The 20,744-nt window shown below is 31.7% G+C and overlaps 1 pseudogene; it reads left to right on the forward strand.

Moving 5' to 3' along the window:
- The first annotated feature begins 6,754 nt into the window (after window positions 1-6,754).
- LOC133039253 (uncharacterized) lies at window positions 6,755-11,909 on the forward strand (annotated as a pseudogene).
- The last annotated feature ends 8,835 nt before the right edge of the window (window positions 11,910-20,744 follow it).

Raw genomic sequence — 20,744 nt, forward strand, 5'->3', positions numbered from 1 at the left:
ATCTAATGACTATGGGATGGTCCACCCCTAATCACTTAGAATAGCTATCAAACATGCAAACCTTGGTTAACAGTTCTAGCTTTTCTTAAGGTCACGATCAGGACATCCATGATTCTAGTAATGGTTTACACTAAGTACACAACCATTCCATCACTCTGAAATTTTCCTATCACTAGGGTATTTTCCTAGAAGGACTTAGGCAACGGCTAGTAACAAATCATAAACTTTATAATATCATCAATATGAAAATCGAATTTCTGCGGAGGTAAGTTTGGATACAATTCAAAAAATCAACTTAATGATCTTTGAACTTCATATCTACCAAATATTTCTCCACCCCTATTGTTGGTTTGTGGCCTAAATAAAACCCATTACAATCTGATTAGTTATCAATTTAAGAATTTTGAAGTGATTTATGTTAACATGTATTTTTCATGCTTATGGTTTAATATATATATATTTAATATATGCACAAAATCAATTAAGTCCAGAACATATATTTATTCACAATTACAGTATTGTCAACACAGTGGAATGTGATTGTGATTATATGATTCAAAAGACTAAGTCCCTGTTTCATCAGTGTTTTGGATTTACACTGATGTGAGTTGTTAGAAATTATTTTACCAGGATCTTAGATCTACTCACAAGTATGTTTATTAACATCCTAAATATGAACTTTCTAAAACGATAAATTAAACACATATAAAGTTTAGGAAACCTTACATTGGGTGCAGCGGAATAATATGACTCCTTCCGTTCAGATATCTAGCCCTTGATTCCTTTCTGTAGCAGAGCATTATCAATATCTGAACCTGAATCTTTTCTCTGAATCTTTGATGCTGAAACTCCTTTGCTGATGATCTTTCTTCACGATCTTCCTCACTATGATTGAGGTATCACTTGATGTGTGTGGGCACTACTCATACACTAAGGATTTCGAAATTCAAGAGGGAAGAGAAAGAAGTGGCAGCTAAAGATAGGGAGAGAGAAAGGCTCAGGTTTTTCTCTGAAGGAAAAATAGAAAATTTAAGTGTAATTTTCCTGAAGCCTTCACTATCTATTTATAGCATTCCACTAGGGTTAGGTTTGAATTATTTGACATTAAAATAATGAAAATATCAGTTTAAATTGCCTACAAAAGTGGCTGGGCCATGCTTAGTGGATTTGGGCCTCACTTTTTACAATTTTCGCAGTTTTATCTTTTCTGCATCTAATTTTCTCAAAAACGCCAATTTTCTAATTCAACCATTTAAATGCCAATTCTAACTATTTAATAACTATAAATAATTATTAAATAATATTGTCATTTATCATATTTATTAATTGAACCATACAAAGTATCATAATTAACAAATATGCCCCTAAAACTCTTTCTTTACAATTTCGCCCTTACTTAGTGAAAATTCACAAATAGACATAGTCTAATTTGAGAATTATAATTGATTAATCAAAACCAATTACATGAGTCTTACAAGCAATATTATCTCAACTAGTGGGGGGACCATGGGTCTATATAACCGAGCTTCCAATAAGTAGATCAAGAATTTATTACTAAAATTCACTAACTTATTAATTCTTCGTTGAATCCACGCATAGAACTTAGAATTGCACTCTCAGTATATAGAATGCTCTATATGTTCCACCATATAGACACATCATTAGTTATCCATTGTTATAATCCTAATGTGATCAATGATCCTCTATATGAATGATCTACACTGTAAAGGGATTAAATTACCGTAACACCCTACTATGTATTTTATCCTTAAAACACTTGACCCCGTATAAATGATATTTCAGCTTATGTGAAATGAGATCTACACCATTTATTTTCGTTTGGTCAAGCTCGAAGGTGATCATCCTTTGCTTACTATTCGCCAGATAGAAGCTATAGATTCCATGTTTATGCTAGCGCTCCCACTCAATTGCACTACCGTGTTCCCAAAATGTACGTATCACCCTGACCTAAAAGTAGGCTTAACTAACAAATCAAAGAACACGAATAGCCTTTCAAGATTGAGCCTAATCATAACAGGATTAAGATCATTTGATCTAGGATCAACTTGGCGATATTGACTTGAATAGATTCTACGGTAAGTTTAATTAAATCTAAGTCAAAGTTCAATATCGGTCCCTTCCGATGCATACTCCATGCATCCAACCTGAGCTTTACTTTAACCAATGTTCTGGAAAGAACATAGTATTTCTCCAAATACAAGTAAACTCTTGTTGTAGATTATCATATCAGTAAAACCCTGTGTCTGATAAATCTAGGAAACTTTATTCACATAGTCATGTTTACTTTCCAATGTGTTGACAGCACAATAAAGAGGATCAAGTATGTGAAAAGGGTTTCAGATGAATTTATACATTATGTACATATAATCATGAAATAAATCATGTGAACCATGCAACATTAAATGTTATTTCTGATCTATATTAATAAGTAAATCTGATTATATTGAAATGAGTTTTATTTAGGGCATAAAACCCAACAAACTCCCACTTGCACTAATATAAAACAAAAAGTGCGTTTCAAATAATCTCAACACCTTGATATACAAATCAAGTGTAGTAGTAGTAAACTCCTCGTAATAGGATCTGAAAGGTTGAATTAAACACAACCTTTTCTCCACTATTACTCTTCCTTAATCACAAAATCATTGATAATGTGAAATTCCTCTCTATATGTCTACTCTCTTGGGATACTGGATTCTATATCTTTGGCAACTACTTTTGGTTAATCAGGAAATTAACACTAGTAGTTTAAGGCAATTTGGAATGATACCAAAAATGTATAGAACTTTCCTTAGACTGAATAAGTACCTTTCCTACAACCTTAACATTCAGTCCCTCTCTGGTAGACCTAGAGACTTCAGATAGGTTTTTACACTTCTCCAAAATCACTATTCCACCCCCAGAGTAACCACCATCTTATCAGAAATATTTACTAGCACATAGGCAAATTTCGAAATCTGATGTGGTGTAGTCTAAGAGTTTTAAACACACTCTTATAGACTAACATATAGTTCCTCTTCTTAATCTTAGGATTTACTTGATTGTCTTCCAATGTTCTTCTCCCCGGATTAATCTGATACCTACTCATTACTCCCACTCACCAGCAGGTGTCTGGTCTAAGGCATACAAAAGCATATCTAAGACCTCTCACTGTTGATATAAGAAATTCTTTCATGGCTTTATCTTTTCTGGAATAGTTAAGACTTTTCCTTAGATAAATAAAATCTATACCTAAGAAGTTGTGAAGCTTCTATAGATTGCCATTAGAAAGAAAATGCTTCAGCATCTTACTAAAGTAAGTTGCTTGCATTAGAGTAAGTAATTACCAGGTATACCACAAGCCATAGGTTTAGATAAACTCAAACCTATAATACTAGGAACAGGAAGTTTGTTAAGTCCATTGAATGGACTTATAATCGAAAATTTCCTTTTATGTCCTTGTAATAGAAAACTTTAGGTTACTCCATGTGAATGGATTAAACCATAGTTCTATTGGCTTTCTTCTTAGTTTCTTATCTTGACAATCCATTACTTGTTTAAACTCACAATGGATTTTAATCACTAGTGTCTCCCAAGTCATAAGAAGGTGAGTTCCTAGAAACTCTCCCACTACGACAAGGCACCGTGAATTATGTCGAAGAAACCTAAATGGTATTAATCTCTTCGGTTGTGACAAGACAACAGAGGCAGTGGGATCATCATATGTTATATAAGATGATAGAACACTTTTGGAATCAAGAATTAAATATCTCCTTTATTTGCTACTTGTTTTTCAGACTTAGTCATTTTCTTAGAAAAGTAGTATTTGTTTGAACAAACACTTTCTTATCTATTGACAATGGGATGGTCCACCCCTAATCACTTAGAATAGCTAACAAACCATAGTTAACAGTTCTAGCTTTTCTTAAGATTTTGATTAGGTCATCCATGAATCTAGTAATGATTTACATTAAGTACCCAACCATTACATCATTCTGAAATTGTATTACCATAGAAGGATTTAGGCAACGACTAGTAACTAATCATCAACATGCAACTCGAAATTTCTGGGGAGGTAAGTTTGGATATAATTCAAAAATCAATTTAATGATCTTTGAACTGCATATCAACTAACTATTTCTCCACCCCTATCAGTTCGCAAGATCTTTAACCACTTACCTTAGTGGTTTTAACCATTGCTAGAAATTAATGAAATTTTTCAAACATTTCAAATTTCTTTGCTAAAAGGTATAATCTAGAGTTATCGTTTTAAGAATACAACGAAAAACTCATATCCACCCCTGAATGTACATCCATCTGCGAATGAGATGAACTACTTTCAGTGGATATAGGCATATTAACTCTTTGCAGAGATTGATCTTGTCAAATCCACTATGAACAAGATACAAATGCCATAGATAAAAAAAATGTGGTAGTGTCTTTTGATGACTTAGGTATAGTTACATCAACGAGTTCATAGAATACTGCAAGTGGATCCTGGTCACAGAATAACTAACTCATATTCCATACAGTTTGAATCCATTAATAAAAGATGGACATTAAACACTTGAGAAAGTGTAACTGTATTGTATCTGGAATTAGAAATATAAGAAAATTTCTGTTTGGATTCTAAAATTAAAGTCAAAGACTTAAATTCAACTAAATATAATGAGTAATTCTTTCTTGGACCACCACTAATAATACAAACTCTAAGTCAGATTTGCCCATACAAGTAGGAGATTTCTAAGATTGAGGATTTATATCAATTGGTAATAGAATTTCGGGATTATAATCATATGTGTCATTTAATTTCTTAAGAGAAAATATAGAATGACATGAAATGATTTATAGACCATTCATCCAATGATATATTTTGAAGCTAATTCGAAATGAATAAGCTAAGAGGAATTAAGATAATTTCGTTTATAAATAAGAATCAAACGATGCTTCGAATAGCGAAAGACAAAGTAATCTTATTTATGTAATCTTCTTGTTTCATATTGTAAAAATACTAGTCTAAGGTGTCATCAATTGATGAACAGCTAGATGTTGCATATACAATATTTATCTTTCGAGATCTTACACTATTATGTATGTCTAATGGTGAAAATCCACTAGGGATTTATCTCATTAGATAAACAAGCCAAGTTAGACCAACAATGAAGATTCGAAATTAAACTACAACTTGTTAACTCAAACTTTTATATCTCCTTGTTTTGATGATTAACAAATATTTGATTATTATTTGTTATTAATGATTTGTTGATTTTGTAGCAAAATTAAAAGAGAAAATAAATAAATTGGTATTTTTACCAAACTTTTTAAAGCAACCCTAAATGGATTCAACAAGCATATCAAGAACAAAAGATTCATCAAGAGATCAACAAACTCAAGAACCTATTCAAAAGAGGTCTTCAAAAGGCCAAAGTCAAAAGTCAACCCGAAAGTCAAAGTCAAATCAAAGTTAAGAGTCAACTCTCGGGAAAAGTCAACATGGGATCAAAAATATGCAAATCAAGCTAGGAGACTCATCTACATCAAGACTACTCAAAATCAAATGGTATAAATTTACTTTAGTCTTGTTAAAGTGATTTGCATAGCACACAAAGTTTTATAAATTTAAATTTTGGCCCATTCACTAACTTGTGCAACAAGTTTTCTCACTTGATAGTCCAAAAAATTTTTTGATTGAATTTCTAAATCACATTTTGTTTAACTAAGAGAACAAAATTGGAATTTTTGAAATCGGATAATCGAGTAAAGAGTTATGCACGTTTTAGTGCCAAAAAATGCAAGTTTTGAACCTGCCTGATTTTCGGCCTACCTATTTAAAATAGGTAGTCCGTTTTTCGCAGAAAGGTAGTCCGTTTTAAAATAGGTAGTCCGTTTTTCCCAGGATTCTTTTTGAAAAATGTGCTAACGGCTATAAACGGCTAGTTTTTGTTCCTACACTATATAAACTTGTTTTTCACTCAAAAATAAACATTGGTTGAGCATTTATTTCATATATCTAACCTATCTAAGTGAGATTAATGAGCTTCCAAGTTTGAAATCCAAACAAACACTTTTCACACACTTTGAGCCAAAATTTGATTTTATTCATCTTAAGTGTGCTTGCTTTTCACTCTAGGTTTCCATTGTATCATCATATTTCTAGAGTGATTTTAGCTTGTATATCAAACACATTTCCATATTGTGATTGAGGTGAGGTTGGCACCGGTTTTGTAAACAACCCGGTAATAGTGAGATTGGCACTTCAACAATCCGAGAAAGAGGTTAATAGTCCTCGGGGGTGCGAAACTACTGTAAGAGGTTTGGAAATGCCTCGGTGAAAATTTCCCGGTTGTAAGGGTTAGTCAAGCCCGTTAACTTGGCTCGATATTGGAACTCAAAGCTAGGTCCATAGCTTTGAAGACCAAGGACGTAGGTGGCATAGTTCTACCGAACCTTGTAAAAATCGAGAGTTTGCATTTTCTAATCCTTAAACTCTTTACTTTACAAGTTTAATTATTTGTCTTAATATATTGCTTGCCATACTACTTGCTTTTACTTGATTAATTGACTAATTGCATAATTTTGTGTTAAAAGTTTTAATTTTTCCGAAATTAGTTTAAATTTCCAATTCACCCCCCTCTTGGAAACATATCTTGGGCTAACAATTGGTATCAGAGCAAGGGCTCAAATTATTTGATTAGATTTCACAATCTAGAGCATGGCGTTTCCAAGTAATTCACAAAATAACATGTTAGAAGGTTTTAGCACAAATAGAGCACCATACTTCAATGGAGTAGATTTTCCTTATTGGAAAATTAGAATGGAAACTTACCTTCAATCTATTGACTATGATTTGTGGCATATTGTGTCTAGTGGTCCTTATGTTGCTAAACATGTCATAAATGGTGTTGAAGTAATTAAGACTTATGAAGCATATGATGAAAATGATAAGAAAATGCTTTCTAAAAATGCTAAAGCTAAATATGCTCTTATATGTGGTTTGGATAGAGATATTTTTAAAAATATTGAACAAGCCTCTACCGCTTATGATATGTGGAAAATGCTTGAAGTTACTCATCAAGGAACTAGTGCTATGAAGGAAACTAAAATTCAAATTTATTCCACTCAATATGAGAACTTTAAGATGAAATCGGATGAAACCATTGCTAATATGTATACTCGCTTCACTACAATTACTAATGGTTTGAACTCTCTTGGCAAGGTACTTACTCAAAAGGATATGGTGACCAAGATTTTGAGAAGTCTCACCAAGGCTTATCAAGGAAAGGTGGTTGCCATTCAAGAAGCCAAGGATCTCTCAACACTTCCCTTGGAAGAACTAATTGGCTCACTCATGAACCATGAAATTTTCATGAGTGCCCAAGAAGAAGAGGAAGTTGAGAAGAAAAAGAAGACTATTGCATTCAAGTCTTCCTCCTCCCATGCCATTAGTGAAGAAGATGAGGAAAGCTTATGTAGTGACATGGAGGACTTGGCACTCTTCTCTAAGAAATACAAAAAGTTCATGAAATTCAAAAAGAACTTTGGGAAGAAGCCACAAAGAGGGAGTGACTCAAAAGAAAGAAAAAGCAAAGATGATCCACCAATTTGCTTTGAGTGCAAGAAGCCCGGACATATGAAGATGGATTGTCCAATGAGAAAGAAGAACAAATACAAAGGAAGGGCAATGTTGGCGGATTGGCTCAATAGTGACGAAGAGGACTTCGAAGAAGAAGGAAAAAATGAAGTGGCAAACATGTGCATGATGGCACTTGATGATGGGGTAAGCATTTCTAACCAAAATGATTGTGATAGCGAAAATGATGATGATAACTTAGATATGTCATATGATGAGTTGTCTAATTCATTTAAGGAACTATTTGATGATTTTGGTAAATTGCTTGTTAAAAACCAAACCCTTAGAGAGAAGACCAACATGCTTTTAAAAGAAATTGAGATTTTGAAAATAAATGAAAAAGAACTTATAGCTAAATCTCAATGTGCTACATGTGCTTCACATAAGAAAGAAATTATTGATTTGAAAGCCCATGTGAGAAGTCTAAAAAATGACATATATACCTTCACTAGAGGTAAGGAAGGCTATGATCTCATGGTGGGAAACCAATCATGTGGTTTTTCAAAAAATGGTATTGGTTATGATCCTAGTAAGAAACAAAAATTTTTGAGAAACTTTTTTGTGAAATCATCTAGTCTACCTCACTTTACATGCACATATTGTAACCGAGATGGTCATACTATTTCCTATTGTCATGTAAAGAAATTTGCATATCTAGGCAAGACTAAATGGGTACCAAAGGGTTCTAGAACTAACATGAATGGACCCAAAGTTATATGGGTTCCAAAAGCCAACAAATGAACTTGTTTTTGTAGGAATCAACAAGAAAGAGCCAAAGCTTATGGTTCTTGGATAGTGGATGTTCAAAGCATATGACCGGTGATCCATCAAGATTTTCAAGCTTTAAAAGCAAGGAAAGTGGCTTTGTCACTTTTGGAGACAATTCAAAAGGAAAAATCTTGGGCATTGGTGATATCGGTAACATATACTCTCCATGTATTAAAAATGTGCTTCTTGTTGATAATCTTAAACATAACTTGCTTAGTATTAGTCAATTATGTGATATAGGTTTTCGTGTTGTGTTTGAATCCTCAAAATGCTCCATTGAAAATGTTTCAACCAATGAAGTTATTTTCCTTGGAGTAAGGAAGGATAATGTGTATGTTATTGATGTTGATTCTTTTGATAGTAAAAATAAATGTTTAACCGTTATGAATGATAATTCTTGGTTGTGGCATAGAAGATTAGGACATGCTAGTATGGATTCTATTTCAAAATTGGTTAGAAAAGATCTTGTTATTGGTTTGCCATCTATTCCGTTTGTTAAAGATAAACTTTGTGATGCATGCCAATTTGGAAAACAAATTAAAACATCTTTTCATTCCAAGAAAGAAATTTCAACTACTAGACCTTTGCAATTGCTTCATATAGATTTATTTGGTCCTTCTAGAATTGCTAGTCTTGGTGGTAAATACTATGCATTTGTAATTGTTGATGATTTTTCAAGATTTACTTGGGTTATTTTCTTGACTCTTAAAAGTGATGTTTTGGAAAACTTTGTCAAATTTTGTAAAAATGTGCAAAATGAAAAGGGATATTCTATTACCTCCGTTAGGAGTGACCATGGTGGTGAGTTTGACAATGATGCCTTAGAATTGTTTTGTGATGATCATGGTTTTAACCATAACTTTTCGGCACCAAGAACTCCACAACAAAATGGAGTCGTCGAAAGGAAGAATAGAACAATTCAAGAAATGGCTAGGTCAATGCTAAATGAAATTTCATTACCAAAATATTTTTGGGCCGAGGCCGTCAATACTTCTTGTTATATTTTGAATCGTGTTTTCATTAGGCCCAACATGAATAAAACCCCTTATGAGCTTTGGAAAGGAAGAAAACCCAACATTGGCTATTTTAAAGTTTTTGGATGCAAATGTTACATTTTAAACACCAAGGACAACCTTGGAAAATTTGATGCGAAATTCGATGTTGGAATTTTTATAGGGTATTCAACACATAGTAAAGCTTATAGAATTTATAACAAAAGAACTAATGTTGTTGAAGAATCTATTCATGTTGCTTTTGATGAGACTAACCCGCCTACAAGCAAAAGTTTAGATGATGATGTTGTAGGTTTGGGAGATGAGGTTCAAAATCTCGAAATTGGAGAGACTTCCAATGCTCCTTCACAAACTCCCAAAGAGGAACCACCCGTGGAAAAGGTAAATGAAAGCCAAGGTATGAACTCTAACCTTCCACATGAGTGGAAATTCAAAAGTGCTCATCCTATAGACCAAATTCTAGGTGATCCTTCTCAAGGTGTCACTACTAGAAACTCCCTTAGAAACTTGTGTAATTTCATTGCTTTTATTTCTCAAATTGAACCAAAGAATTTTAAAGAGGCCGAAGTTGATGAATTTTGGCTTCTAGCTATGCAAGAAGAAATAAATCAATTTATAAGAAATAATGTTTGGGAGTTAGTTCCAAGACCGTCACATCAATCGGTGATTGGAACAAAATGGGTCTATAGAAATAAGGTAGATGAGCATGGGGTCATTGTGCGTAACAAGGCTAGATTAGTGGCTCAAGGTTACAATCAAGAAGAAGGAATTGATTATGAGGAAACCTTTGCCCCGGTAGCAAGACTTGAGTCCATTAGAATGTTGTTAGCTTTTGCATGCCACAAGAATTTTATCTTGTATCAAATGGATGTAAAAAGTGCATTCTTAAATGGGTACATTATGGAAGAGGTTTATGTCTCTCAACCACCCGGTTTTCAAAATCATAAATACCCTAACCATGTTTACAAATTGAAAAAGGCTTTATATGGTTTAAAGCAAGCTCCTAGAGCTTGGTATGAAAGATTAAGCACTTTTCTTATTTCAAATGGTTTTTCAATGGGTAAAGCGGATAATACACTTTTTATAAAAAGAAAATCCAAAGACATTATTATAGTACAAATTTATGTTGATGATATTATTTTTGGTGCTACTAATGATGCTCTTTGTGAAGAATTTTCTAAGTGTATGCATAGTGAGTTTGAGATGAGCATGATGGGAGAACTCAACTTTTTTTTCTTGGACTTCAAATCAAGCAACAAAAGGATGGCATATTCATAGGTCAAACTAAGTACATCAAGGATCTTCTTCAAAAGTTTGACTTGGCAAATGCAAAGTCCATGAATACACCCATGAGCACATCCATAAAGATGGACAAAGATGAAAGCGGTAAGAATGTGGACATCACCAAGTATCGAGGTATGATTGGCTCTTTATTATATTTAACCGCTAGTAGACCGGATATTTTGTTTAGTGTTGGTCTTTGTGCTAGGTACCAATCTTGTCCTAAAGAATCCCACTTAAGTGCCGTTAAAAGAATATTTAGATACTTGATAGGCACAATGAATCTAGGACTTTGGTACCCCAAGAACTCAAACTTTGAAATAGTTAGCTACTCGGATGCCGACTTTGCCGGTTGCAAGACGGATAGAAAAAGTACTAGTGGAACTTGTCACTTTTTAGGAAATTCCTTAGTGTCATGGTTTAGCAAGAAACAAAACTCGGTAGCTCTATCCACAACTGAAGCCGAATATATAGCCGTGGGTAGTTGTTGTGCACAAATACTTTGGATGAAACAAACTCTTAAGGATTTTGATATTGATTTTGAGTGTACACCCATAAAATGTGATAACACTAGTGCCATTAACCTCTCTAAGAATCCAATATTGCATTCTAGAGCCAAGCATATTGACATAAGGCACCACTTCCTTAGAGATCATATCCAAAGAGGTGATATTATGCTAGACTTTGTAAGCACCGAATTCCAATTAGCGGATATATTCACCAAGCCTCTTAGTGATGAGAGATTTAGTTTCATTAGAAGAGAGCTAGGAATGACCAACCTAAATGAAATATAAGGTTTGTTAGCTATAAAAAAAAAAAAAAATTTCATGTCTCTTTACTCACTTATTTATGCATAATTGTTCCAAATATGATATTAATGAGATTTATATGCATAGATGTGAAAATTTATTGATACTTGACCTATATGAACTATCCTTGTTGAAAAACTTAAAATTATAGGTCAAAATGTGGATTTTTGGTGAACTTTGGACTTGTTTTTAAACAAGTGAACATGTGAATTTTTGCATATTTGATTTTCTTATGTGTCTATATGCTTGAATATGTGAAATAGAGTGTATTTAGTATGCCTATAGGTTTGCCTTGATTGAAATTTGCATGAAACAAATTTTTGGTACCTCACTTGTTGAATTTTTAGATTTTTAGGCCTAAAAGAGTGTTTTTCGCCAAACTTTCTCATTTTTCAACATTTTTCGATTCCGTAAGTTTGTACACCTCACATTTCACTTTATAAAACTGCTGGAAAAAGAATTTTTCAATTTCGTTGCATAAAACTCATTTTTGGTAAGGTTCTAGTCTTCTTGGCAATTTTCGAAAAGCTTACCGTAAATCGTCATTTTTCATCATTTTTTAGTTTTTCTTGTTTGAGCATTTTTATTTTATCATATTTCAGCTATTAGAAAAGATTTGAGGTCAAACGGATTTTTAAAACCCAAGTTAGGCCCCTTTTTGGCCCACTGTGCTGAGAAAACGGCAGGCCGTTTTTCCCAGCACTCGCAGAAAACGGACTACCGTTTTCTACAGGAACCGTGGGCATGGGCCTTTTGGTCTTTCCAAACTCGGTTTTCTCTCCATAAAACCATTCCAAACCTTTTTCTAACCCCATTTCTGATTTCCTAACCCTATTTGACAGCCTCCTACCCTCTTCTATCAACATTTCTCTTACCAAAACCTAATCCCTCTTTTCTCTTTTCAAAATCCTACCTCTCTCCAAAATCAATTATCTTCCATGGCTTCATCATCAAGACAAGGAAAGAGGACAAGAACTTCCATGCAACAAGAAGAGCTAAGGAGCAAGGCTAGGCATGAACTCTTCTCCCATGGAAAATGGGCAAGAAAATTTCAAGAGGATTTCTCAAAGAGGGACATACTCATTGGTAAGAAATGTGATTTGGATGCCCTTAACTTTATTAATTTTAGCACTCTTTTTGAAGAAATGGGTTGGGAAACTTTGATAGGAATTAACACTTATATCTATCCTAGGCTAGTGAGGGCTTTCTTTGCTTGCATTGAAATTGCTAGTGATCCTTATTGCATTAAGGGAACTCTTAAAGGAGTTAGATTTACTATCACCATTGATTCCTTAAATGAACTCCTAAATGCCCCTAATGAAGGTCTTTTACTTGATCCTAGGCCTAAACTTAAGAATGATGCCTACTATAACCATGCCTCATTTACTAGTATAGTTTGTGTAGGAGAAGATATCCTTGACAAACCAAAACGCCATAACCTTACTCTTTAAGGAAAACTCATCCACTCCTTTATTTGCAACAATATAGTACCTAGGAAGGGCCATAAAGATAGTGTTAGTGCTCTTGACCAAATTCTCCTTTTCAATATCATTGTCCAAAGTAAGAGTATAAACTTAGGCTATCTTATAATTCGAACCATCAATGAAGTATTTAAGCCTAGACAAAAAAAGGCCTTACCCTTTGGTGCCCTTCTTAGTTACCTATTTCCTCTTCTAGGCATTCCTACCAATGATGAAACCGAAGTGCTAGAATTTAAGGATTCCGATATTTTAGGGGAAATCACTATCAAGGGTATGTCCTACAAATTCGATACCGATGAAGAAAGATGGATTTACACCAAGCAAGATTCCCAAGCTCAAGGAGGGGGCCAAGCAATTCCTAGTGCTAGTGAAGAAGAAGAAGAAGAGGAAGATGAAGAAGAAGTCAATCCTCAAGCACCTCCCATGCCTCAATTCAATATTGAAGAGGCTTTTGCTCAACTTCACACATCTCTTGACACTCAATTTCAAACTTTAAGGAATGATATCAACACCATGAGGAGTGACATGGTCCAAGGATTTGAAAATGTTCAAGATGAGATGGCACAATGGAGGGCTTACATGGATCGTTTTGGCCCTCCACCAAACTAGTTTCTTGCATATTTATTTTTTTTCTTGCATATTTTTTTTTCCTATTTTTTTTATTTTGTTGTGTGCAAAGGCTTCATGCCTCTTGACTTTGTGTTATTTGGTATTTTTTTTTGTGTTGAATGTTATTTTGGATGATATGACTTTGTTTTTAATGCATGAGTAATGTTGCTTTGTTTTTATTTCCTTGCCACCCTTTTTGATGAATCAAAAGGGGGAGAAAATATCTATTGATTATTTTTTTTTTTTTTGGCATAACCTCATTTTTTTTTGTATCTAATCTTTTACTCATAAGTAAAAATTGAGGGGGAGTTTACAAATACATGCAAGGTAAAATTAAAAGGTATTTTTTTTTTCTTGCACACATTAAGGGGGAGCTAATCCAATATACATTATTTAAATTTTTCTTGCCCTTTCAAAATAATCAAATATTTGATATCATCAAAAAGGGGGAGATTGTTAACTCAAACTTTTATATCTCCTTGTTTTGATGATTAACAAATATTTGATTATTATTTGTTATTAATGATTTGTTGATTTTGTAGCAAAATTAAAAGAGAAAATAAATAAATTGGTATTTTTACCAAACTTTTTAAAGCAACCCTAAATGGATTCAACAAGCATATCAAGAACAAAAGATTCATCAAGAGATCAACAAACTCAAGACCCTATTCAAAAGAGGTCTTCAAAAGGCCAAAGTCAAAAGTCAACCCGAAAGTCAAAGTCAAAGTCAAAGTCAAGAGTCAACTCTCGGGAAAAGTCAACATGGGATCAAAAATATGCAAATCAAGCTAGGAGACTCATCTACATCAAGACTACTCAAAATCAAATGGTATAAATTTACTTTAGTCTTGTTAAAGTGATTTGCATAGCACACAAAGTTTTATAAATTTAAATTTTGGCCCATTCACTAACTTGTGCAACAAGTTTTCTCACTTGATAGTCCAAAAAAGTTTTTGATTGAATTTCTAAATCACATTTTGTTTAACTAAGAGAACAAAATTGGAATTTTTGAAATCGGATAATCGAGTAAAGAGTTATGCACGTTTTAGTGCCAAAAAATGCAAGTTTTGAACCTGCCTGATTTTCGGCCTACCTATTTAAAATAGGTAGTCCGTTTTTCGCAGAAAGGTAGTACGTTTTAAAATAGGTAGTCCGTTTTTCCCAGGATTCTTTTTGAAAAATGTGCTAACGGCTATAAACGGCTAGTTTTTGTTCCTACACTATATAAACTTGTTTTTCACTCAAAAATAAACATTGGTTGAGCATTTATTTCATATATCTAACCTATCTAAGTGAGATTAATGAGCTTCCAAGTTTGAAATCCAAACAAACACTTTTCACACACTTTGAGCCAAAATTTGATTTTATTCATCTTAAGTGTGCTTGCTTTTCACTCTAGGTTTCCATTGTATCATCATATTTCTAGAGTGATTTTAGCTTGTATATCAAACACATTTCCATATTGTGATTGAGGTGAGGTTGGCACCGGTTTTGTAAACAACCCGGTAATAGTGAGATTGGCACTTCAACAATCCGAGAAAGAGGTTAATAGTCCTCGGGGGTGCGAAACTATTGTAAGAGGTTTGGAAATACCTTGGTGAAAATTTCCCGGTTGTAAGGGTTAGTCAAGCCCGTTAACTTGGCTCGATATTGGAACTCAAAGCTAGGTCCATAGCTTTGAAGACCAAGGACGTAGGTGGCATAGTTCTACCGAACCTTGTAAAAATCGAGAGTTTGCATTTTCTAATCCTTAAACTCTTTACTTTACAAGTTTAATTATTTGTCTTAATATATTGCTTGCCATACTACTTGCTTTTACTTGATTAATTGACTAATTGCATAATTTTGTGTTAAAAGTTTTAATTTTTCCGAAATTAGTTTAAATTTCCAATTCACCCCCCCTCTTGGAAACATATCTTGGGCTAACACAACTTAATAACAGAAAATAACATGGTTCAGTATAAATTCATACACAATTCAGAAATTATAAACATATAGCAAGTAGGAATGACTAGTGAAAATACTAAAACATACAATCCTAAATAATTTTCAAGGTTTTCAACAAACTGATACAGTGTCCCGGTAGGCGAGAGTCAAAGCATCATTTATTGAATAGAGTTGTCAGCTCATCTAAAATAGAAACCATTCTAGCAACCTTTTCTTCGATCAAAATAAGAATCCAACGTTGTCCCGGTAGGCGAGAGTCAAGGTTATTCTCATTTTATGAGCTTCCACCATTGTTTCATGTTTCATAAGTTTATCTCTAAGTAGTCACCGTAGGGGAGAGTCTAATAGAGACGAAAACTTACAAAACACTTATCAAATGAAATCTTACGGTGTTAAATGCGTTCAACGAATAACCATCCATAGGGGGACGAAGTCTAGCGTCTCGAGGTTATATTGAAAACATTTAACTTTTGTAAGACCAACAATGGAGATCGAATATCTTAATAATAATCAAGCTCATTATTTAAAGTGAGTTGTATTTTCTTTGATTCTCTTTATTTAATTTATTTATTTTAAATATATATTTATTTAAAATTTCCAATTTAGTATGAAAAATTCTAAATATAAATTTTAATTTAATATTTATAAATTTTACTTAGATGAATTATTTCCATCTTAGTAATAATTTCCAATAAATATTTAGAAAAATAGTCAATTTAAGTTGTTACAAAATTAATATGAATTAATTTACAACTCAAATTTAATTTTCTATAAATATATATTGCATTTCGAAAAATTAAAGTATTTAAGAATACAATTTTCGAAAATGCATGTGAAAATAAAAAATTAATCCTGGAAAAATTATTCTAATTTAATGTTGGCCCAAAATTAATTAATAAAATTAATTTACAACAAAAAATATAATTTTCCTATTTAATTAAATATATAAGAAAAATTTCAAATATTTAAGTATGATGATGAAAATCAACTTAAATATTAATTTTCTATTTAATTAAATACACTAGAAAAAATACTTCAAGCGAAAATATCACCTATCTAGATTTTCCTTTGACTAATTAATTTAATTTCTAATAATATACTTTAATTTAATTTATTTTAAATTAATCAATAAATGAAAAAATCATTCATTTAAGTTGATCCAAGAATTAATTAAATAAATAATTAATTTACAACTTAATCTATTTTTCAAGATAAAATTCGAAATTCTAGCATTTAAGAAATGCAATTTCGAAAATTGATTAATAAAATAAAAAAAAATATTTTGAAAATTATTTAAATTTAGTTGAAAAATTAAATTTCAACTAAAAATAATTTTCTATTTAATTAAATGTCATGAAAAAGAAATATTTAAGTATGATGATAAAAATCAACTTAGATATTTAATTTTCAAATTAATTAAATGTATTAAATTCAAGAAATAAATAATTAAGTGTAGAGAAGGCTTAATTATTAATTTCTAGTTTAATACTAGGAAAAATATACTTAAAATAAATTGTACCAAAATTAATTAAATAATTAATTTCACAATTTATAATATTTTCCTATTTAATATTAGAAATAATAAGTAGTCTAGAAATAACTATCTAGAAAATATCTTATTTGACTAAGTATCTTTTCCACAAAATTTGAAAAAATATCTAATTTAAGTTGTATTAGAAAAAATCTAGAACTTAAATATTTTTCAAATTTAAATTTAATTAAATATCAAAAATTAAGTTGTAACCACTTAATTTGAAAATATTCCATTTTAAGTTAATATTCGAAAAGATATTAACTTAAAAAATATCTAAAGAATCTTAATAACCAATGCCTAAAATTCCTCAACTTAATTTTGAAATTTGAAATTCAAAAGATATTCAGATTTAAGTTGGTTAGTTGTAGATAACTAAATATCAACTTAAATAGGAATATTTAATGAAAAATTTAAATTAAACTTCAGAAAGAATCTAGATGGTTATAATTCTATATTTAATTAAATACAAGAAAATACACATAGTTTAGCTTAGAATAAAAAATTCTTTAAACTATGTTTTTCTTAAATTGATTTCAAAATAAATGAAACTAATTATGTTGCTAATCAATTTTATTAGGTTAAACTAGTGTAATTAACCTAGTACAGTTGTTCAAATCAGGCAAATGGGCCTTCACAATTGGGGTGGTTCATGTGAGGGGGTGCTGGGTTCAGTATGTCGTACCCACTTCTATGGCTCCCAACTCTCACACAAGGCCCAAAAGAGAGGAATTTAACCTTAATAAGAACAACTGTTATTAATTGAATAGGCCCAAAAACTAAATGGGCCTAAATCAATTCTATCAAAAAATATGATAATTTATTTTAGCAACAACAACCTATATGCATCTATAATAAAATTAAACACATAGGCTCACACAGGCACACTTTGGATGGGTCCTATCATGTTGCTAGGTCATACACAGATGAAAGAAGATTGTAAATATACCTGTTACAAATTATTATCTTGACCAAGGGAGCCATCAGATCATTAGATCTGGCAAAAAGTAACCATGGCTATTTGCAATCAAGTAATAATAGGTTTTGAAAACTTACAAACAAGTTAAAACACATACTCCTGCAACAAGGTTAGTTGGATAGTTGGATGTAGGATTTATTTAATTTTAAATTAAATATTTAATTTCGAAAATAATTAATTAAATAATAAAAAAAATCGAAAATTTAAAAAAAAATTCGAAAAATTCGAAATTTTTAAAAAATTTAAATTTAAAATTAAAACTACAATTTTTGAAAAATTAGGTTTCAACCAACCTAAATATCATTTCAAAAATTTGCTAACTACTTTTAAATTTTAAATGTTATTTTTAAATTTTAAATGTTATTTTATAAATAAAAATTAAATAAAAAAATTAGAAAAGATAAATAAATATCTTTTTCAAATTTTAAATGTAATTTAAATAAATAAAATAACAAAATTTAAAAAATTAGCAAAATATCTTATGTCATTTAAAAATTACATGATTATAAATATCTTATTTTTAAATTTAAAATAAGATAAGATATAATCAAATTTTAAAATAAGATAGATATTTTAAGCAAGAAGATATATACTAATTCTATTCAAATTCAAATTACACTAATATCTTGAATTAAATTTAAAAAATATTAAATTAATTCAAAATGATAATTAGAATTGAATTAGGAATAGTGATAGTATAAATACAAAACTATACCAAAAATTGGAAGTTAATTCCATGAAAAAGCATGAAAAATCGAAGAAAAACAAAAAAAATTCGAAACTGTACGGACAGATTTGCGATCGCAGGAAAATATCAGCACAGGGCCGATTTTTTCAAATCTTCAAAAAATCATAACTAATTCAAATAAAATCCAAATTAAGTTCTGTAAAAAACTAACTTGCTTAATTTTTTCCATACTATCCAATAAAAATAATTCCAGAGATGAAATCGCAATTATTTTTCACGAAAATTTCACAAACATCAATCAATCATCAAATAACCCTCAATACAACATGATACCATCCAAAGAACATACAAACAATCGTTTTAAAGTCCAAATTTCTTGCAAGTAAATCAATTACCATGGCTCTGAGGCCAGTTGTTGGAAATTATTTTACCAGGATCTTAGATCTACTCACAAGTATGTTTATTAACATCCTAAATATGAACTTTCTAAAACGATAAATTAAACACATATAAAGTTTAGGAAACCTTACATTGGGTGCAGCGGAATAATATGACTCCTTCCGTTCAGATATCTAGCCCTTGATTCCTTTCTGTAGCAGAGCATTATCAATATCTAAACCTGGATCTCTTTCTCTGAATCTTTAATGCTGAAACTCCTTTGCTGATGATCTTTCTTCACGATCTTCCTCACTATGATTGAGGTATCACTTGATGTGTGTGGGCACTACTCATACACTAAGGATTTCGAAATTCAAGAGGGAAGAGAAAGAAGAAGTGGCAGCTAAAGATAGGGAGAGAGAAAGGCTCAGGTTTTTCTCTGAAGGAAAAATAGAAAATTTAAGTGTAATTTTCCTGAAGCCTTCACTATCTATTTATAGCATTCCACTAGGGTTAGGTTTGAATTATTTGACATTAAAATAATGAAAATATCAGTTTAAATTGCCTACAAAAGTGGCTGGGCCATGCTTAGTGGATTTGGGCCTCACTTTTTGCAATTTTTGCAGTTTTATCTTTTCTGCATCTAATTTTCTCAAAAACGCCAATTTTCTAATTCAACCATTTAAATGCCAATTCTAACTATTTAATAACTATAAATAATTATTAAATAATATTGTCATTTATCATATTTATTAATTGAACCATACAAAGTATCATAATTAACAAATATGCCCCTAAAACTCTTTCTTTACAATTTCGCCCTTACTTAGTGAAAATTCACAAATAGACATAGTCTAATTTGAGAATTATAATTGATTAATCAAAACCAATTACATGAGTCTTACAAGCAATATTATCTCAACTAGTGGGGGGACCATGGGTCTATATAACCGAGCTTCCAATAAGTAGATCAAGAATTTATTACTAAAATTCACTAACTTATTAATTCTTCGTTGAATCCACGCATAGAACTTAGAATTGCACTCTCAGTATATAGAATGCTCTATATGTTCCACCATATAGACACATCATTAGTTATCCATTGTTATAATCCTAATGTGATCAATGATCCTCTATATGAATGATCTACACTGTAAAGGGATTAAATTACCGTAACACCTTACTATGTATTTTATCCTTAAAACACTTGACCCCGTATAAATGATATTTCAGCTTATGTGAAATGAGATCTCCACCATTTATTTTCGTTTGGTCAAGCTCGAAGGTGATCATCCTTTGCTTACTATTCGCCAGATAGAAGCTATAGATTCCATGTTTATGCTAGCGCTCCCACTCAATTGCACTACCGTGTTCCCAAAATGTACGTATCACCCTGACCTAAAAGTAGGCTTAACTAACAAATCAAAGAACACGAATAGCCTTTCAAGATTGAGCCTAATCATAACAGGATTAAGATCATTTGATCTAGGATCAACTTGGCGATATTGACTTGAATAGATTCTACGGTAAGTTTAATTAAATCTAAGTCAAAGTTCAATATCGGTCCCTTCCGATGCATACTCCATGCATCCAACCTGAGCTTTACTTTAACCAATGTTCTGGAAAGAAC

Source organism: Cannabis sativa, chromosome 6 (genome assembly GCF_029168945.1).
Source record: "Cannabis sativa cultivar Pink pepper isolate KNU-18-1 chromosome 6, ASM2916894v1, whole genome shotgun sequence".
Classification (NCBI taxonomy): Eukaryota; Viridiplantae; Streptophyta; class Magnoliopsida; order Rosales; family Cannabaceae; genus Cannabis; species Cannabis sativa.